Genomic DNA, 22,526 nt, shown 5'->3' with positions numbered 1-22,526 from the left:
AAGTTTCTTAGTTGTGAACACTGAATTGGATAGTGTCAGGCAGCCAGGAGGTCAGGATTCTTGGGCCTGTGTTATTTTCCCCAAACTACATGAAAATCCTCATTAAATTATCTCTTGGCACCATTTGTTTCTCTTCGTCTGTCTTTTATTCTCTCTCTCTTCTTTTTTTCCTTTTGAGCTGAACCATCTCAGTCCTATTTAAGTTATATTTAATAGATTTAATCTGAATTCTAACTGTGAAATGGGGTTGAAAAGAAAAATCGGGAAGTCTAATTAGCATACTCATATGTATCATCAAAGATTTCTTTTTCTTTCTTTTCTTTAGCATCCAGTCATGCACCTTTCCACAGATCTGGAATCTGTTTTAATCTGAAATCTGTTTATTGATTTTACTGTCTTTAAAAATTTCCCATGAAACCAGGCATGGCTTTTGCCTGTAGTCCTAGTGACTCAGGAGGGTGAGGTGGGAGGATCATTTCAGACCAGGAGTTTGAAAGCAGCCTGGGCAATGTAGCAAGACCCTGTCTCTTAAAAAAAAAAAAATCCCCAAGTATTTTGTTAAACAGTACAGATGTGTTCTCTGATTTTCATGTAGAAACTTTAGAGGTTGCCAATGAATTCCTATGCATATACTGATGTAAGTCAGGCATATCAAATTCAACTCTTCTTATAATGGACTAAAAAATTTATCTTGGTATATAACCCTTAACACTTTTCTCATGTAAATTTTATGAAATTATGAAATAATTGATAGGAAAAGTACATTGTTAATATTATATGCTGTTTTCGATTCATTTGTTTGCGTAATTCAGTCAGTTAACATTTAGCAGGAAACCACATTGTACCAGACTGAAGAGGAGGTGACAATTTGCAGGTCATAAAGAAGCTGACTTTCTCATAAGGAGCCCCACAATGTAGTAGTGGGAGTGACAAATCTATACCCTAAGTATTATGAAAAGACCGTGGACAGAGATAAGCCTATGGCCCTGTGGGTGACTATCCCATAGGATATTTAAACTGGACATCCAGAAGCATCCAAACTGCCTGGGGAAGCCTCCTGGGACCATGGTGAAGGCAGATGCCAGTCTTGCCTTTAGCGTCTTGGGTGATTCTATTGACATGCTGCAGGGCGGTATAAGTATCTCGAGGCCTGCTTGCCAGAATAAACGTTCACAAAATCCTCCAAATCCTCTTTATGTCACATCATCCTCAGAAGTCTCCTGCTATCCACCCTAAAACCCACACTTCCATAAATACTATGCCCTTTCTTTTTTTTCCCTTCAACTTTTAGGTTACGGGGCACATGTGCAGGATGTGCAGGTTTGTTACATAGGTAAATGTGAGCCATGGTGGTTTGCTGCACAAATCAACTCACCACCTGGGTATTAAGCTCAGCATCCATTAGCTGTTCTTCTGACACTCTCCCACTCCTCTCTCCCAACCCCATGCCCTTTCTTAAAGGGTGAAGAAAGGATAACTCTTATATTTGACCTTTGAGGGTCTCACCCCGTGATCTCAGCCTTCCACTCTTGAAGACTTTTACATGCTGTGCAGTGATAGTGATTAAAATGTTCCCCTTTCCCCCAAATCAGGAAGTGCCAAATATCTCAATGGGGAAGATACTCTATTCAGAGTCACATGTATTTTTCATAGCAAATCATCAGGAAAATATTCATTTTCTGTAGCCAATATGAAGAAAGGAAGTATATGGGCGGATCTCTGTACCTTTCTTTCAGTTTTGCTGTGAACCTAAAAGTGCTATTAAAAAAAATAAAATCTTTTAAAAAAGTATACTTTCACTTTCATCCCAAAAGAGAGCTTGAAGTCTCTGAAAGTGAAATGAGAATGTAGGCTACCACTAAGAATTCTAATCAAACTGATGAAGCAGATTTTAGATGCCTAGTGTTGACCTTATCCCCAGTGTTGACTTCATTTTCATGGTCTTTTAGGAGTACCATCTTTTTCACTTTCCTCAGTGGCAAATGTAAGTCGTTAAGTAGTTTGACAGTGGTGGGAAAAAAAATTCTAGGAAGTCAGAGATGGCACTGGTGGGTGGACGGGGTTTTTTTGGAGGGGAACTTTTGTTAGGCCTTAGACTTGCAGGTGATGGTGAAAGCAGGCCTTCCAGCTGTGACCTCTGGCTACCAGGAGCCTGTTTGTTAGATTAAATGGTTCTCTGTTCTATCTTGATACCACTATCAAACATTAGACATGTATAAAACAGAAGGCACAATGGATTCTCACTCCCTCCGCCTTGGACCTGGATGCGCATTTCACACAGTAGCTAAGCCAGAAATAATGGCACCTTCCTTAGATCTGCTTTCGTAGTACACTTTGAATCAGTCACTCAGGAATTTTGATTCTGTTTCCTAAATATAGTTTGCTTTGGTGCGTTCCTCGCCCTGTGTTGGTGATCACCACGTGTGCTCGAGTATGAGGTGAGGTTCCCCTTTTCCTGCAAAATTACTCCTCAGAGAAGAGGGAGTCTTGAGGTGGGGTCAGCGCAAAGCGTCCGCTCTTCCTGGGTGCTTTCTGCATGGCTTTATTTTAAATAGAGCATTCGTGAGGAAGACACATCAGCCCCACATGACCCTGTTTAATGCAGTTAGGTATTATGGAGGGCAACTGACAAAACCTTTTTTTAAAAGGGTATGGCAGCTTTTAAAATAGTGTGGGAATTTATTCTTAGGAATGTGTCCTCACAGTTGTAAAGTGTCTTTATAAAGAAACCTTTCCACTAAAAACAAAACAAGAAGCCCCAATACATTCAAATCAGGGATATAGAAAGCATGAATGTGTATCTACATTACAAATGGAAATAGCAACCATCCTGATTTTTACCAAATCCTATCTAGGCATAGGACGGGATCTCCAGCGATGGCACCAAACAGAGATTCCACTAATGACTCACCTCACGTGAAGGTGGATATGCTTCAGAAAACTGTCAGAGGGCTAAAAACCTAACTTGAGTTGACGTAGACACAGACGTCAGCCATGTATGTGCAGAGTTTGGACCAAGTTGTTTAGGGAGATGTGGATATAGAAAAAAGTGACATATCTAAATTTCTCATATATTTCACTATTTAGTTATGTAACTAAAAATAACAAATACCATGATGTGATATAAATAGGTAGCTCTTTCATACAGTCTCTAAATTGTTTGGTAAATGTTACTGAATTATACATTCACAAAAGTACATGAATCATAAGTAAACAGCTCAATGAATTTTTACAAAGCAAACAGCGTAGCCAGCTCTCAGACCAAGAATCACAACATCACCAGCATAGGAATCAGAACATCACTGGCGCTCAAAAATGCTCCCTCTTACTCTCTTCCGGTTATTGCCTGACTGCCGCCCCCACATGTACTGTGTAAACAGTATCTTGTCTTTTATCATCAGAGATCAGATTTGTTTATGCTTGTTTTTTAACTTTTTATAAATGCTGTCTTTCAGTAAGTACCACTTTGCTGTCTGGCTCCTTTCCTCAATATTATGTTTGTGAAATTCATCTATGAATCATTTAGTTTGTTCACATTGCTGAATGATACTTTGCATTTTGAACAACCACAGCTTACCCATTCTATGATAGATGTTTGTGGCGGTTTCACGTTGGGGCTATGATGAAGAGTGCTGCAATGAAAACTCTACTGTATGACTTTTGGTGAATAAGTGTCAAGTACTGGGTTGGGTAGGTGCCTAGGATTGAGATTTATAGGTCTTAATGTATTCCTTCATCAGCTTTAGTTAATACCATCAAACTGTTTTCTAAAGTGGATGTATCTTTTTCACATCCATTAGCAAAGTAGGAGAGTTCCTTCCTCCACATTCTTGCCAACTATTGGTGTTTTGTGTCTTTTTCTATATTAGCTGTTTTGATGGGAGAATGGTAGTATTGCACGACGATTATAATTTGCATTTCCCTGATAACTAATTTAGTTGAGCAGTTTTTCATATATTTAGTGGCCAGAAGGATATCTTTGCCCCATTTTTTTTTTGCTTCTCTAAAATTTTGTATATTTGACAAAAAAAAAAAAAAAATCAACTCTTTAATATGCTCCCTTTATTGGCAAAACTGAAGATTATCTTATATTCAAACAATATGGAAGTTTAACCTCTATCATACTTTTTTTTAGGTTTCTGCGATGACCTGCTAATGAATCTATTAACCTCTACTCTCTCCCAGATGCTCTATCTTCTACACATATAAAGTTAATTTTACAATCATGCACATGTGATTAAGTCATTTTTAGCCCTATCTCATTCATTCTTCCCTGCTGTGATTATCCACCTTTCCATCAGTCCTGTGCTAAACATAGTATTGACAGAACTCCTCTATAAAAGCTCATGGGGAGCAGGTGAGGCCCTCTTTTAAACTTTCAGATTGCCAGTAAATTCAGATTCAGTAGATTAGAGCTGGGCCCTGGGAATCTGTGCGAGTAACAAGCACTCCACATTCTTGTTTTAGGAAAGTTTGAGGAATACCACGAACAGATTACTTTTTATTTTGTTTCAGTGTTCACACCCATTCCCTCTCCACCTTCTGGATTTTTCCTTCCTCCATTGTCATCTGTCAACATCCAACCAAATGTCACCTCTGGTGACCTCTTCCAGGCTGAGCACATCACTCTAGAATCAGATCTTACTTCTGATCTTCCTCACAAAATATTACATCGTTGGCCTTCTCCATCTCAGCTGATAACATGCAGTAGTTTGATCTTCAGTATAAATGTAGAATCTGAATATTTTATGACCACAGCGTGCACACTGGTCCTCTTCTGCCATTATCTGCATGCCTCAATTATTGCTTGCATCTTGTACCCATGCAGTCAACATTTTAAAACCTAAGTCAATGTCATGTTTCTGCCCAGAACTCTGCAATGGAGCTGGCATGGTGGTATGCACCTGTAGTATCAGCTAACTGGGGGGCTGAGGCAGGAGGATTGCTAGAGCTTAGGAGTTCAGGTCTAGCCTGGGCATCATAGTGAGACCCCCATCTCTAAAAGGAAAAAGAAAAAAAGAAAATGGTTCCCTATTTCTCTGAGAGTAAAAGCCCAAGTTTTCAGTGGGCCCTATGACACCCATTGCAATATGCCCCCTCCCCTTCCTTTATGCTTTCACCTTCCAGGCTCACCCTGCCTCAGTCACTCTAGCCTGCCTGCTTCCCTGAGGACATCCCAGTGTGCTTGCACTGTAGGACTTTCATAAGGGCTTCTCCCTCTATCTTGGAGCAGTCTCCTCCTAGAAATCTGTAGTACTGACTGACCCCTTCACTCTTTCAAGTCTTGGCTCACATGTCTCCACTGAAATAGCCCCTCAGTGAGGCCTGCCCTCATCACTCTATTTAAAAATGAGGCCTGGCCCATTCTCTCCACACCTCCAGTCTCTCTCAATCTCTTTTACTTTGCTTCTCTTTTTTGTAGCAATAATTATCTTCTAGTATATTATTTATTCTGTTTATTATTTATCATCTATATCTCTCTGTCGGAATGAAATTCTCCCAAAGGCAAATTATTTTTTACTGTTTGATTTACAGTATCAAATGTCAAAACAGTGCTTGGCATATCATAGGGGCCCAATTAATATTTGTTTGATTTGTTGAATGAAATATTTGGGATGCAGTAGTCACCTTAAGTAAGACAATTTATGATACCTTAAATAGCATCTACAAGCCTTACTTTTTTGAAACCTTTTCCAAGATATGTTACGTATTTTTATTTTGAAGTGGAACTTGAAATTGGAAGTTTGAATGAAGGTGAAGTTAACTTGTGTGTACTGCTACATTGATTTGAAGGAAAAGCCAGTGGTAGTTAGGCTCATTCCAACCTATGCAATATGGCATACAACTTCTAGGGGTTGATACTTTAGTACTGGATTTTAGGTTGTTCCTTTTGGCTAGCATTACTTGCAGTGTCCATAAAGGCAAGCTCCTGTTAAAAAATCAGGCAGCTTATGGAAATTAGATGTCTTTCAGGTTTGTTTCGAGCACATAAATTCTGAAAAATATTCATAGTTCAAATTTAAACAGCAGTGTGCTTTTCCATATTTTATCCATCTTAAGGGCATTCTTACACATGTTTGCATCAATTTTGGGGAGTGAGAAACAACCCCCTCTTCTCTCACTTCCTCTCTGCCTCTCTTTTTCTCTTGTGCATAATTTTCTGAAATACTATGATGCTGTCCAGCTGCAATCTGACTGCTAGATAAGAGGAATATTACTCTACAGGTCCTATTTATAGACATCTAATTTTATTAACTTCTATTACTGTGAGTCCTTAAGTTTCCAATATATATGCATATACACTTATACATGTCTCTGGGAATACAGTATTTGCTTTGTAGAGTGCAGCCTTTTCATGGAAGAGGAGGATATTATTCCTCTCCACTCTCATAGAGATTCTGTTCAGGAATCTGCTGGCTCAACAGTTCATTATGTCATCCCAGCCTGACTAAACTTCAGTGATCTCTAGTTGTCTTAATGTTTGCCTGTCTTAGCCTCACAACCTGGATTTATTCATGATAAGCTTTTTTATGAGAGTAACTCCTACACTTTGGTGTTTTCCAAGGTGCCTAGACGACTGCCGGGTTGTAATATAAGAGTTTGGAGCAGCTAAGAGAAGAATCCTTTCATGAGAATTGAATAGACTTCACCTGATAATGAGAATGATTATTAAGTAGCTCAGCACTTGAAAGAATGCCAGAAAGAAGAACAGTATGAAGAAATGTGTCTTAAGTCAGCTCATACAATACTTATTTGAAAAATGCCAAATCTCAATTAGTGGCATGAGGAAAAGCCTGGGTGTAGTTTTATCCACAAAAGAAAAGGCAGTTAAGCACCAATTCAAGTCATGGTTAAAATTTCCATATAAACTACTTTACAAACTGTATGCATTAGCAAACTTAAAAATAGACACTTGTGTGAACTATTACAAGAACTTTATTGTATAATAAAAAATACTGCACTTGCCATATGGTAGAAAAATAATATGACTGTTCCTTTTTCTCTCAGCATTTTGAAAGGGTCTATATTTCAGGACTGTTTAACTAATGCTAATCATATGAGCCTACACTTCAACAGATAAATTTAATTTCTATTATGTTATCTGTTTTCTGGGACATGTGGTACTAATAAGCCTACACATTTGGGAATTCAGTTTAAAAAGTGCTGGGGCATAAAAGATGGTAGACAAGGGAGGAAAAGAATGAAACATCTTCCAAGTACATTCATTCATTGAACAAGTGCTATTCAATATCACTAGACATTAGGAACTGAGGGATTGGGACTGAAGGGCTGGGATATAGATGAAAAGGAAAAAGATACCTAGTCCCAACCTTCAAGGGACTTAGTTGTTCGTTACTTCACTCACTCACTCATTAATTTATTCATGCAGTATCTATTAAATGCCTTGATATCTGTGTCCCCACCCAAATCTCATCTAGAATTGTAATCCCCATGTGTCGAGGGAGGGGCCTGATGGGAGGTGATTAGATCATGGGGGTGGTTTCCCCATGCTGTTCTCATAATAGTGAAGGAGTTCTTGTGAGATCCTATGGTTTAAAAGTGGCACTTGCCCCTTCCCACTCTGTTTCTCCTGCTACCATGTAAGAGGTGCCTTGCTTCCCTTTCACCTTCTACCATGACTACAAATTTCCTGAGGTCTCCCTAGCCATGTGGAGCTGTGAGTCAGTTAAACCTGTTTTGTTCATAAATGACTCAGTCTCAGGTAGTATCTATATAGCAGTGTGAGAACAGACTAATACATGCCTACAATTCAGTGGTGTATTAGTCCATTTTTATGCTGCTGATAAAGACATACCCAAGACACACATAAAGGCATACCAAACACACTAATACAACCATGGTGTATTAGTCCGTTTTCATGCTGCTGATAAAGACATACACAAGACTGGGCAATTTATAAAAGAAAGAGGTTTATTGGACTTATAGTTACAAATGGCTGGTGAGGCCTCACAATCATGGCAGAAGGTGAAAGGCACATCTCACATGGCAGCAGACAAGAGAAGAGGGCTTGTGCAGGGAAACTCCCCTTGTTAAAACCATCACATCTCGTGAGACTTATTCACTGTCATGAGAACAGCACAGGAAAGACCTGCCCACATGATTCAGTTACCTCCCACTGGCTCCCTCCTACAACATGTGGGAATTCAAGATGAGATTTGGGTGGGACACAGCCAAACCATATCATTCCACCCCTGACCCCTCCCAAATCTCATGTCTTCACATTTCAAAAACAATTATGCCTTCCCAACTGTCTCCCAAATCTTATCTCATTTCATCATTAACTCAAAAGTCCACAGTCCAAAGTCTTATCTGAGATAAGGCAAGTCCCTTCTGTTTATGAACCTGTAAAATCAAAAGCAAGTTAATTACTTCCTAGATACAATGGGTGTACAAGCATTGGGTAAATATACAGCCATTCCAAATGGGAGAAATGGGCAAAAACAAAGGGGCTACCCCACACAAGTCTGAAATCCTGCATGACAGTCAAACCTTAAAGTTCCAAAATGATTTCCTTTGATTCCTGTCTCACATCCAGGTCACACTGATACAAGAGGTGGGTTCCCATGCTATTGGGCAGCTCTGGCCCTTTGGCTTTGCAGGGTACAGCCTCCCTCCTGGCTGCTTTCATGGGCTGGCATTGAGTGTCTGTGGCTTTTCCGGGTGTATGGTGCAAGCTGTTGGTGGATCTACTGTTCAGGGATACAGAGAATAGTGGCCCTCTTCTCACAGCTCTACTAGGCAGTGCCCCAGTAGGGACTCTGTGGGGGCTCCGACTCAAATTTCCCTTCCACATTGCCCTAACAGAGGTTCTCCATGAGCGCCCGCCCCCGCAGCAAACTTCTGCCTGGGCATCCATGTGTTTCCATACATCTTCTGAAATCTAGGTGGAGGTTTCCAAACCTCAGTTCTTGATTTCTGTGCACCTGCAGGCCCAACACCATGTGGAAGCTGCCAAGGCTTAGGACCTGCACCCTCTGAAGCCACAGCCCAAGCTCTATGTTGGCCCCTTTCAGCCATGCATGGAGTGGCTGGGATGCAAGACACCAAGTCCCTAGGCTGCACACAGCACAGGGACCCTGGGCCTGGCCTATGAAACCACTTTTTCCTCCTAGGCCTCCAAACCTGTGATCGGAGGGGCTGCTGTGAAGACCTCTGACGTGCCCTGGTGACATTTTCCCAATTGTCTTGGGAATTAACATTCAGCTTCTAGTTACTTATGCAAATCTCTAGCCAGCGTGGATTTTTCCTCAGAAAATGGGATTTTCTTTTCTACTGCATTGTCAAGCTCCAAATTTTCTGAACTTCTATGCTCTGCTTCCCTTTTAATACAGAATGCCTTTAACTGCACCTGAGTTACCTGTTGAATGCTTCGCTGCTTAGAAATTCTGCCAGATACCCTAAATCATCTTTCTCAAGTTCAAAGTTCTACACATCTTTAGGTCAGAAGCAAAATGCTGCCAATCTCTTTGCTAACACCTAACAAAAGTCACCTTTGCTCCAGTTCCCAACAAGTTTCTCATCTCCATTTGAGACCATCTCAGATTGGATTTCACTGTCCGTATCATTACTAGCATTTTGGTCAAACCCATTCAATAAGTCTCTAGGGAGTTTCAAACTGTCCCACATTTTTCTGTTTTCTTCTGAGCCCTCCAAACTCTTCCAACTTCTGCCTGCTACCCTGTGTCAAAGTCATTTCTACATTTTTGGGTATCTTTTCAGCAGCGCCCCACTTTACTGATATCAATTTACTGTGTTAGTTCATTTTCACACTTTTGATGAAAACATACTCAAGATTGGGCAATTTACAAAAGAAAGCATTTATTGAACTTACAGTTCCACATGGCTGGGGAGGTCTCACAATCGTGACAGAAGGTGAAAGTACATCTCACATGACAGCAGACAAAAGATTGTGCAGGGAAACTCCCATTTTTAAAACCATCAGATCTCATGAGACTTATTCACTATCATGAGAGCAGTTCAGGAAAGACCTGCCCCCCATGATTCAGTTACCTCCCACCGGGTCCTTCCCACAACATGTGAGAATTCAAGATGAGATTTGGGTGGGGGCACAGCCAAACCATATCACAGGGATACAATAATGAAATAAAGTAATTTAGAAGTTCTTGTCCCCAATCAAGCTTCTAATCTTTTGGGATAGACAGGTAATAAATAAGTAAAAATAAAGTAATGCATGATTATCAGCACTAAAGAGAAAAATAAAGTAGGAAAGGAGACTGGAAGTATTGAGGGCGGGAAGCTGGTTGCAACTTTAGACCAGCTTCTGGGTGTGAATGCATCTTTCTAGTGAGGATCCGAAGGAAGTAAGGGAGCTAGTTGTTCAGATACCTGGAGAAAGAGCAGTGAGGCTCAAGGAAAGGCAGTAGGAGGGGCCGAGGGAAAAGCGTGCCTGGCATGTTCAGGCCACACGGGGGGGCTGCTGGGCTCAAGCAGGATGAACGATAGGGTAGGACGTTCTGAGGGCCTTGTGGGGTTTCACTCCCAGTGTGGTGAGAAGCCCCTGGGAGGTTTTGCCCCCAGGCCTGGCCTTGAATGTGTCGAAAGGGTTAATTAAGAATTAAATTCAGCCACAAGTTATGAGGCAAACTCAAAAGACTGAATTTTATTGAGGGCATGAAACTGGAATTGAGTGAGAAGTAAAAGCTGTGTAATGGTTTGGGAGTCATTTGTGAAAGGTTGTGCTTAAATTTTGAAGAGGGATGCAGAATTCTGAGGAGACTTTTTTGAAGGAAACGAGAGGAGGAACTCAAGTCTCTGCTCTAGCGATGGCACTGGAGGGAGAGTCCTGTGTGAGCCCTAAAGCCGTAACAGTGGTCCACCTCCTTTTTCCTTTTTTTTCTTTTAAGGGGGTTGTTTTCTAGGAGGTCTCCTGTATTCTTTCTTAGCCTTCTTGTAAGGTAATATCATGGAAGAAGGAAGGAAAAGTCATTGGAAGAATGTATGATGTTGACCTTGTGTTGACCCACTAACTCATTCTTTTATGGAGGAAGGAGTGGGCAAGTGGCTGGCCTCCACCCCACCTCTGGTGATTTAGAATGATAACCAAAAACTGCCGTAAAGACTCTAATAAATATCTATGAATTTAGCCCTAAAGAAACCCTCAAAAGTATTGAGGTCTCAGACCTATATTAATTTCAATTTTTTCTCCTTTTTGTGTCATCTTTCTTACTATTCTGCTTAAACATTCTTCAATCACAATTGTCAAAAGCATACTTTGTTCATTTTAATTTTTGTCATATATAAGAAGATAGAGGTACTTGCAAATCTAAATGTTTTCACAAGTTGAATTGTGTGACTTTCATACCAAGCCTCTGTTTTTTGTTGTTTGTTTTTTAAAAAAATAAAACATTATGTTATAGTCAGGACCCAAACCAAAATTTCATAGGCTATTTCTTCTGCCAAAGAAACATTGCCCTCTCTTGATTTGAGATGTCAAAACACTTAGCAATGTTTTCTGCCTAATTTTGGAGTGTTGCTTTCTGATTCTGAATTGGAGCAGTTTGCCCTGAAATTGCATAGCTATGCAATTTTGCCCATAAGTGAATGCATACAGCTGATTTCTCGTGTGACTTTCAGATGGAAGTCAGAGTTAAAATGGAAAATTGCTGTAGGAAGCTGGCACGTTTTTAAACTCTTGAGTGCTTTTTTGGGGAATAAAACCTCTTTCCATTCCTGGCTGAATGGAAAATATTAAACTCCTTTTAAGTAAGCAGGAGCGGAGATGAGTGTTAAGGGTTTTCATCTTTTTCTTCTGAGTTCTTGTGATTCAAATCCTATTCCTGTTGCATTGTTATTCTGCATTAAAGATCTTGACTGCTGAGATTGAACCATTCTTTTTATACTTTTTTTTTTTAAACTTGTTTGGTGCTATGAGAATATTCATTATATAGCTTTTTGTTGCAGACATTTTAGCTGCATTAGTTCATCTTGACTGATGGCCTTGACTTCAGAGTATAAATAGAAAAATAGAGATAGGTGACAAGGATTGATTAGCAATCCTCCTTCCAAGTGAAACAGTAAACCTAGCTAGATAAATCACAGCTCAAAAGCCTGGAGAATTCATGGTAAGAGAAATAAAGGTAGTGTGTCTGTGTGTGTATGGGCTTAATAGTGAAGTTTTCTGAAAGAGTTACAAGCACAAAAATTCTATCTGGTCTGTTCTACCAACTTTTAATTTTTATTTTAAAAACTTATGGGTTTAAATAACCTATGGAATTATAATTTGCTTTTTATTTTATTTAAAGAAATTTTTTAAGGAAAAGAAAACAGGCCAGGCATGGTGGCTCACACCTGTAATCCCAGCACTTTGGGAGGCCAGGGCAGGTGGATCACCAGGTCAAGAGATCGAGACCATCCTAGCCAACACGGTGAGACCTCGTCTCTACTAAAAATACAAAAAATTAGCCAGATGTGGTGGCAGGCGCCTGTAGTCCCAGCTACTCAGGAGGTTGAGGCAGGAGAATTGCTTGAACTTGGGAGGTGGAGGTTGCAGTGACCCGAGATGGCACCACTGCATTCCAGCCTAGTGACAGCTCAAGACTCCTTCTCAAAAAAAAAAAAAAGAGAGAGAGACCAATGTCATTGCCTTTTTAAGTCAGATATATGTGTGTGTGAGTGTGTGTGTATACATATATATGCACACACGCACATATAGATATATAATTACTTTGTTATTAGATTTTAATTGTAGGGTTGAGAGGGTTCAGCAGAGATCACCTGATTTTTTTCTATGGCACTTTTAAGCTATTTAAACATTTTAACAGTGTTTACTCTGTGCCAGGCAGTGTTCTTAGCACTTGATATATATGAACTCATTTAGCTCTGACATTCACCCAAAGAGATACATCTATTATTATCCCTACATACCGTACAAGGAAAATGAAGTTCACAGAAGTTCAGCAGCTCACTCCATAAGAAATGAAGCTGGGATTTTAACCCAGGCATCAAGGCTGTGCCCTCAGCCCTTATTACTGGCACCTGCCTCTTTCCCTCTCTTCCTCTTCTTTCTAGACTTTTCATTTCGAAGGGCCAGTTTTCACTCTGACTTCCCTTTACCTGATGTGGTTTCTTCAGCTTATAGTTTAAGGCTTCTTTTTCAGTTTGATTTTCTTTATTCTTTTCTTGAGCCTGATGAAGAACAACACTTCTTCACCTCCCCATCTGTCACTGCTGCTCCATTCTTTTACCCTCCTCCTCCTTGGTGATATTCTCCAGCCTTCAAACCATTTCTGAATTCTTAAGTTATATTACATCAGGATCAGAAGCTGCTGTTATAATAATGGCTTGTCCAGTTCTGAGTAAGATAGTATTAATAGCACAATTACCTCATAGTTTCTACATATATATCCTCCATTCCTGTTTGCCACATCTTTTTTTCTCCTGTATTTGCAAAAATACATTCTTCCTGGGTTAAGAGTTTGCTATGAATGATGCCATGCTGTGTATTCACGAGTATTTCTCAAGTTTTCCAAGACCTTTGAATTTTAATCGTAATTGACAGACATGCGTGCCTTTATATGGACATTCTGTAGGATTTATTCAGGTTATTTATGAAAGTTTTAAACTCTGTGTCCCAGGGTCCCCTGGCTGTTGAGACACACTGCTGTTAATATGCTGAATGCGTAAATTTCCATTTAGTGTAAAACTGTCAAAGACAGTTGTATGATTCAGTTTGATAAATGGGTACTTTGGGCCAGCTGTCGGGGCATTATCTTCCTGGCTGAATCCCAGGGAAGAGAATAAAGAATGAAATACCATCCTGCACCCAGCACCCTTCACCCATATCCCCCACACACCCTCTCTACTTAGTTTCATCTGGCAGAGCCTCCACTCTCTTACTGACGATGAAATTATGCTGATGAGTTCTGTCCTTCCTAAGCCAAAGATAATTATTACCTATTACCTGGTACTACATAGCATTAAGTTTGCAAAAGTGAGTTTACGCTGCTTGCTGCATTTTATTACGTAAACAATAATTCAACGAAATTGTAATTTGTAAACTCAGCTTTTTCCCTTTATCCTTCTACACTAATGCTTAACATTTAGCCTGAGGTGACTGGGGTGGGTGATGAACAGTCTGCCTTGTATGTTCCTTCTTGACTATGCTGCTGGGTATTATTATCATTATCATTATTATTATTATAGGTGTTGCTAGGTTAGAGTTGTTTCCCCCTATACTGGACACTTGCTGCTGTAGGAACTTGGATATTTTGCCTGTTCCTTCCTTCGAAAGTTTTGCATGCTTGCTGAAATTCAGTCTATAATATATCCAATTAGTGCAATCAGATTCCCTCTTAACTGGCATATTTATGCCCTTATAACTTTCTACCTAGACTGTGAGAACTTTGGTCACTGGATTGGCGGTGAAGAGACTATTTTTCCTTCCAGCTGGGGAGCTTATGTGTTCCTAAGCATCCCATTCTTGCCTCTGTTGTGTCATGAGAGTATTCTAACTTCGCTCTTTCCCTATGTGTCTCCCCCGCCTGAATGAAATTCTCAAAGACTGAGCGCACAGTTCAGGGCTTGGCTTCCTGATGTTCTATAGGGCTAATCTTACGCTTTCCCTTTTTAATTCCAAACTTAATTTAAGATGGTGCTATTCCTAGTAATCCATAGAACCTCTTGGTTTTTTTTTTTTTTTTTTTATTGCATTTTAGGTTTTGGGGTACATGTGAAAAACATGCAAGGTTGTTGCATAGGTGCATACGTGGCAGTGTGATTTGCTGCCTTCCTCCCCTTCACCCATATCTGGCATTTCTCCCCATGCTATCCCTCCCCAATTCCCCACCCCCCCGCTGTCCCCCCCACTCCCCCACAACAGACCCCCATGTATAGTGCTCCCCTCCCTGTGTCCATGTGTTCTCCTTGTTCAACACCCGCCTATGAGTGAGAACATGTGGTGTTTGATTTTGTGTTCTTGTGTCAGTTTGCTGAGAATGATGGTTTCCAGGTTCATCCATGTCCCTACAAAGGACGCGAACTCCTCGTTTTTAATGGCTGCATAATATTCCATGGTGTATATGTGCCACATTTTTCCTGTCCAGTCTATCATCGATGGGCATTTGGGTTGGTTCCAGGTCTTTGCTATTGTAAACTGTGCTGCTATGAACATTCGTGTGCATGTGTCCTTATAGTAGAACGATTTATAATCCTTTGGATATATACCCAGTAATGGGATTGCTGGGTCAAATGGAATTTCTATTTCTAGGTCCTTGAGGAATCGCCACACTGTTTTCCACAATGGTTGAACTAGTTTACACTCCCACCAACAGTGTAAAAGTGTTCCTATTTCTCCACATCCTCTCCAGCATCTGTTGTCTCCAGATTTTTTAATGATTGCCATTCTGACTGGTGTGAGATGGTATCTCAATGTAGTTTTGATTTGCATTTCTCTAATGGCCAGTGATGATGAGCATTTTTTCATATGCTTGTTGGCCTCATGTATGTCTTCTTTTGTAAAGTATCTGTTCATGTCCTTCGCCCACTTTTGAATGGGCTTGTTTGTTTTTTTCTTGTAAATCTTTTTTAGCTCGTTGTAAATTCTGGATATCAGCCCTTTGTCAGATGGGTAGGCTGCAAAAATTTTTTCCCATTCTGTTGGTTGCCGATTCACTCTATTGACTGTTTCTTTTGCTGTGCAGAAGCTGTGGAGTTTGATTAGGTCCCATTTGTCTATTTTGGCTTTTGTTGCCAATGCTTTTGGTGTTTTGGTCATGAAGTCCTTGCCTACGCCTATGTCCTGAATGGTTTTGCCTAGGTTTCCTTCTAGTGATTTTATGGTGTTAGGTCTTATGTTTAAGTCTTTAATCCATCTGGAGTCAATTTTAGTGTAAGGTGTCAGGAAGGGGTCCAGTTTCTGCTTTCTGCATATGGCTAGCCAGTTTTCCCAACACCACTTATTGAACAGGGAATCCTTTCCCCATTGCTTGTTTTTATCAGGTTTGTCAAAGATCGGGTGGTTGTAGATATGTTGTGTTGCCTCCGACGCCTCTGTTCTGTTCCATTGGTCTATATCTCTGTTTTGGTACCAGTACCATGCTGTTTTGATTACTGTAGCCTTGTAGTAGAGTTTGATGTCTGGTAGTGTGATGCCTCCCGCTTTGTTCTTTTTGCTTAGAATTGACTTGGCTATGCGGGCTCTCTTTTGGTTCCATATGAAGTTTAAGGTGGTTTTTTCCAGTTCTGTGAAGAAGGTCATTGGTAGCTTGATGGGGATAGCGTTGAATCTGTATATTACTTTGGGCAGTATGGCCATTTTCACGATATTAATTCTTCCTAACCATGAACATGGAATGTTTCTCCATCTGTTTGTGTCCTCTCTTATTTCGTTGAGCAGTGATTTGTAGTTCTCCTTGAAGAGGTCCTTTACATTCCTTGTTAGTTGTATTCCTAGGTATTTTATTCTCTTTGTAGCAATTGTGAATGGCAGTTCGTTCTTGATTTGGCTCTCTTTAAGTCTGTTATTGGTGTATAGGAATGCTTGTGATTTTTGCACATTGATTTTGTATCCTGAGACTTTACTGAAGTTGCTTATCAGTTTCAGGAGCTTTTGGGCTGAGATGAGGGGGTCTTCTAGATATACAATCATGTCGTCTGCAAATAGAGACAATTTGACTTCCTCCTTTCCTAATTGAATACCCTTTATTTCTTTTTCTTGCCTGATTGCTCTGGCTAGAACTTCCAGTACTATATTGAATAGGAGTGGTGAGAGAGGGCATCCTTGTCTAGTGCCAGATTTCAAAGGGAATGCTTCCAGTTTTTGCCCGTTCAGTATGATATTGGCTGTCGGTTTGTCGTAAATAGCTTTTATTATCTTGAGATACGTTCCATCGATACCTAGTTTATTGAGGGTTTTTAGCATAAAGGGCTGTTGAATTTTGTCGAAGGCCTTCTCTGCATCAATTGAGATAATCATGTGGTTTTTGTCTTTGGTTCTGTTTATGTGGTGAATTACATTTATAGACTTGCGTATATTGAACCAGCCTTGCATCCCCGGGATGAATCCTACTTGATCATGGTGGATAAGCTTTTTGATGTGCTGTTGTAATCGGCTTGCCAGTATTTTATTGAAGATTTTTGCATCTATGTTCATCATGGATATTGGCCTGTAGTTTTCTTTTCTTGTTGAGTCTCTGCCAGGTTTTGGTATTAGGATGATGTTGGTCTCATAAAATGATTTGGGAAGGATTCCCTCTTTTTGGATTATTTGGAATAGTTTCAGTAGGAATGGTATCAGTTCCTCTTTGTATGTCTGGTAGAATTCTGCTGTGAACCCATCTGGACCTGGGCTTTTTTTTGGGTGGTAGGCTCTTAATTGCTGCCTCGACTTCAGACCTTGTTATTGGTCTATTCAGGGTTTCGACTTCTTCCTGGTTTAGGCATGGGAGGAGGCTACTGTCCAGGAATTTATCCGTTTCCTCCAGGTTTTCTAATTTATGTGCATAGAGTTGTTTGTAATAATCTCTGATGATGGTTTGAATTTCTGTGGAATCTGTGGTGATGTCCCCTTTGTCATTTTTTATTGCATCTATTTGATTATTCTCTCATTTCTTTTTTATTAGTCTGGCTAGTGGTCTGTCTATTTTGTTGATCTTTTCAAAAAACCAGCTCCTGGATTTATTGATTTTTTGAAGGGTTTTTCGTGTCTCTATCTCCTTCAATTCTGCTTTGATCTTAGTTATTTCTTGTCTTCTGCTAGGTTTTGAGTTGTTTTGATCTTGCTCCTCTAGCTCTTTCAATTTTGATGATAAGGTGTCAATTTTAGATCTCTCCTTTCTTCTCATGTGGGCACTTATTGCTATATATTTTCCTCTAGAGACTGCTTTAAATGTGTCCCAGAGATTCTGGTATGTGGTGTCTTCATTCTCGTTGGTTTCGAAGAACGTCTTTATTTCTGCCTTCATTTCATTGTTTATCCAGTCAACATTCAGGAGAAAGTTGTTCATTTTCCATGAGGCTGTGCGGTTCTGGGTTGGTTTCTGAATTCTGAGTTCTAACTTGATTGCACTGTGGTCTGAGAGACTGTTTGTTATGGTTTCGGTTCTTTTGCATTTGCTGAGGAGTGATTTACTTCCAATTATGTGGTCAATTTTAGAGTAGGTGTGATGTGGTGCTGAGAAGAATGTATATTCTGTGGATTTGGGGTGGAGAGTTCTGTAAATGTCTATTAGGTTTGCTTGTTCCAGGTCTGAGTTCAAGTCCTGGATATCCTTGTTAATTTTCTGTCTCGTTGATCTGTCTAATATTGACAATGGTGTGTTGAAGTCTCCCACTATTATTGTGTGGGAGTCTAAGTCTCTTTGTAAGTCTTTAAGAACTTGCCTTATGTATCTGGGTGCTCCTGTATTAGGTGCATATATATTTAGGATCGTTAGCTCTTCTTGCTGCATTGATCCTTTTACCATTATGTAATGTCCTTCTTTGTCTCTTTTGATCTTTGTTGCTTTAAAGTCTATTTTATCAGAGATGAGAATTGCCACTCCTGCTTTTTTTTGCTCTCCATTTGCTTGGTAAATCTTCCTCCATCCCTTTATTTTGAGCCTTTGTGTATCCTTGCATGCGAGATGGGTTTCCTGGATACAGCACACTGATGGGTTTTGGCTTTTTATCCAATTTGCCAGTCTGTGTCTTTTGATTGGGGCATTTAGTCCGTTTACATTTAGGGTTAATATTGTTATGTGTGAATTCGATCCTGTCATTTTGGTGCTAGGTGGTTGTTTTGCCCTTTGGTTGATGCAGATTCTTCATTGTGTTGATGCTCTTTACCTTTTCATGTGTTTTTGGAGTGGCTGGTACTGGTTGTTCTTTTCTATGTGTAGTGCCTCCTTCAGGAGCTCTTGTAGAGCTGGTCTGGTGGTGATGAACTCTCTGAGTTCTTGCTTGTTCACAAAGGATTTTATTTTTCCTTCACTTATGAAGATTAGTTTGGCTGGATACGAAATTCTGGGTTGAAAGTTCTTTTCCTTAAGGATGTTGAATATCGGCCCCCACTCTCTTCTGGCCTGTAGGGTTTCTGCTGAGAGATCTGCAGTGAGTCTGATGGGCTTCCCTTTGTGGGTAACCCGACCTTTCTCTCTGGCTGCCCTTAGTATTTTCTCCTTCATTTCAACCCTGGTGAATCTGATGATTATGTGTCTTGGGGTTGCTCTTCTAGAGGAGTATCTTTGTGGTGTTCTCTGTATTTCCTGGACTTGAATCTTGGCCTGCCTTGTTAGGTTGGGGAAGTTTTCCTGGATAATATCCTGAAGAGTATTTTCCAGCTTGGATGCATTCTCTTCGTCACATTCAGGTACACCTATCAAACGTAGATTAGGTCTTTTCACATAGTCCCATATTTCTTGTTGACTTTGTTCATTCCTTTTTACCCTGTTTTCTCTAATCTTGTCTTCTCGTTTTATTTCATTGAGTTGATCTTCTACCTCTGATATCCTTTCTTCTGCTTGGTCAATTCGGCTGTTGAAACTTGTGCATGCTTCACGAAGTTCTCGTGTTGTGTTTTTCAGCTCCATCAATTCCCTCATATTCCTCTCTAAGTTGTCCATTCTTGTTAGCATTTCGTCAAGTCTTTTTTCAAGGTTCTTAGTTTCTTTGCATTGGGTTAGAACATGTTCTTTTAGCTCACGGAAGTTTCTTATTATCCACTTTCTGAAAGCTGATTCTGTCATTTCATCACACTCATTCTCCATCCAGTCTTGTTCCCTTGCTGGTGAGGAGTTGTGATCCCTTGTAGGAGGAGAAGTGTTCTGGTTTTGGGTGTTTTCATCCTTTTTGCGCTGGTTTCTTCCCATCTTTGTGGATTTATCCACCTGTTGACTTTGTAGTTGTTGTCTTTCTGATTTTGGTAATTTTAAGTCTGCTGTGGCAGAACTCATAAACCCCCTGCTCTTCCCCCCAGGTGTTCTGTCCCAGGGAGTTACGGTTTTATGATGTTCCCCTGTGCGGTTGCTGTTTTCCCTGCCCACAAGGTGGCAGCCTAGTCACACTCAGGTTGCAGAGGCTTCGCTAAGCTGCTGTGGGCTCCACCCAGCTTCCGTGTGAACTTCTGGGTGTAGTTAGAACTGCTTCCGCTATGTTGGCCCGCCCCTGTAGTGACGGAGTCTCTGTAGTGGCGGATTGCCTTAGTAGATTGCCCTGGGAACAGCAGGGTGCCTATGGAGAACGCCCCTCCTCCACAGAGCTGGACCGTCCCGGTTTCAGTTGTGTTTCAGGTCTTCTTGCTGGGTAAGAGGGGACACCGTCTCATCTGATCTGCCTCCGGAGCCGCTGCGTTGGCTAAAGCCGCGGCTCTGAGATTCGTGGCGCTGGCCTGGCTCCCCGTTTCAGCTCCCCTTGCTGGCTTATAGGGGACTCAGACTCTCTCACTTTGTACAGTGAGCCGTTGCCTCAGGGTGCCGGCCCAGCGGCTGCACCGTTCAAGCCAGCGGCGCCAGCGGCGCTGGCGACCCGTGTGGCTTCTCTGCGTGTGAATCACCTGGTCTGTGGGCAGTAAAAATCAGTCTGGAAATACGGCGTCCACTCACCCTCTGTGCTTTCTCTCGGAGCTGCATTCCCGAGTTCCTCCTAAGCGGCCATCTTGGATCTCTCTCAGAACCTCTTGGTTTTAAAAGGATTTTATAATTGGCCAAGGGGCTTATATTTCATACACATATATGTTTGAAAAAATATTACTTATTACCGGTGGACTTGCAACCAAACTTTTTGGAGCACGACTACTTTTAGTCCAGTTTCACACTTCTATCCAGGTACACAGTAGAGATGCTATAAATATAGAGTTATACTGAATTCCTTTATAGTAATAATGCAAAGGGGAAGATCATCTAGTGAGTGGAAAGGAACCCTGGTAGAGGAAGGGAATAGAGCAGGGATTATTGCAATGACTACTTATGGATGAGGGGAAAGATAAGATTAGGGTAGGTATTTCATTGGAGGACCACACCATACCAATTGGAGTGGTCCCAGGCGTTCTAGGAGTTAGAGATGGAGATGTTAGCAGAAGTGTGAATAGAGGTAGGGTCTATGGTGATAGCAGGTGGAGTCCTGAGAATGGAAGTTTTATATGGGATGACAAGGGACACAGTGTGGGGAGAAAGTGTAGAACTCAGGAGATGATGGCCACCCTAGAAGGAGGACAGTGGTAGTTGGTTATTGGCCACCGTAACAATGGAGAAGGGGCAATAAGAGAGGCAGGGAATCCCTTCAACAGCAAGGGGTTGTTGCAGGGATGGGGAAAGGAGGTTTTCTGGGACCCTGATGACTTTGGCGGCAGCCGGTAGTGTTGGGGCTGTTCTGTGAATTGTATATAGTTAACCAGTGATTGACGCTTAAATTGTATGTAGTCATGGGGAGCTTGTGACTGGCCAAAGAACGGAGTAACACATTTGGCTTAACTTGCCAGGAATGAGATCACATTTGACCATAATGCTGAACAAACAGGATTCAGAGGCACATCAGAATTTTTATTTACTCTGTTCTCCTCACCCCTTGGTGCCTATTCAAACCACTCTGTGGAGCTGAGTTTTCTGTTCCTGGATGAAATCTTAGACAAACTTGTTTGCTTCACTGACTTCTTTCAGAAGTAAAAAATAGTTCAAAACTTGTATTCATAAACACAGAGTCTTGGTTCATTAATTGTTATGTCTGGTCTAGTCCAGGATAATTCATTCTCAAAGGTGTCTTCTCCCTCCCTTCCAGCTCCTGCTTGCTGTAGGTGTGGAGCCGGCAGTGGGAAGGAGAGTTGTGAAAAGCCTCTTCTCCCTAGTTCTCTCGAGAACACATCTACTCTTCTTCCCCTACTCACCAGGCTACTCCGGATTCTTCAGAGTAGACTGGGTGGGGAGGGAGGATAAAGGGCAGAAAGGTCTTAACAGACTGAACGTTGGCTTGCCCCTGGGTTCTTCTGGCTGTGGCTGATGGTGAACCCGACTGGTTCTTTTGTGGACTCTAATTATCTGGAGAGTCTCTCCCTTCTCTTATTTCTGTACTTCTCTAGTCTGTTTTCCTTGACATGGGAGGAGATAAACCTCCTCTTTCATCCCCGTGGTATGCTGCTGAGGTCTCCTTATGGATCCAGGTAGCCTTAATTCAGATGCAGATCATATTGACTTTGCAGTACTTATGGAATATTTAGGAGAAAACACCTTTCTGTTGTCTGAGAGAGAAGCCAGAGGTGGAAGTATAGATGTGGGGTAACTGCTGTGCAGATGGTGGTTAAAAGTCATGAGATTGAACAACGTTGCCCAGGAAGAGAGGGGAAAAAAAATCTTAAAAGGATACTTGCATTTAAGAGTTGTAGAAGGAAAGGGAGCTGGCAAAAAAGGTGGAAGCATCATTGGCTTTAGAAAAGGGCAGGCTGGATGGCAGTCAGCCCAGAATTACGACTATTAATATGTCGGTTCTTTACCTGGAAAGGGGAACTTAAAACACATGTTTTTATTTAAATTGTATAAGGACTCTACACTGTTTTCTATTTTGAAAATTGAAGTTAATTT

General features: G+C 41.0%; 1 protein-coding gene across 5 annotated transcripts in view; it reads left to right on the top strand.

Moving 5' to 3' along the window:
* GOLIM4 (golgi integral membrane protein 4) overlaps nt 1-22,526 on the top strand; it is an 87,191-nt gene that overhangs the window by 31,219 nt on the left and 33,446 nt on the right. The window lies entirely within an intron of this gene.

This window comes from Aotus nancymaae, unplaced genomic scaffold (genome assembly GCF_030222135.1).
Source record: "Aotus nancymaae isolate 86718 unplaced genomic scaffold, 86718_ANA_hifiasm-v0.15.2.pri h1tg000019l, whole genome shotgun sequence".
In the NCBI taxonomy this organism is placed as follows: Eukaryota; Metazoa; Chordata; class Mammalia; order Primates; family Aotidae; genus Aotus; species Aotus nancymaae.
This window is presented reverse-complemented; position numbering and strand designations above follow the sequence as displayed.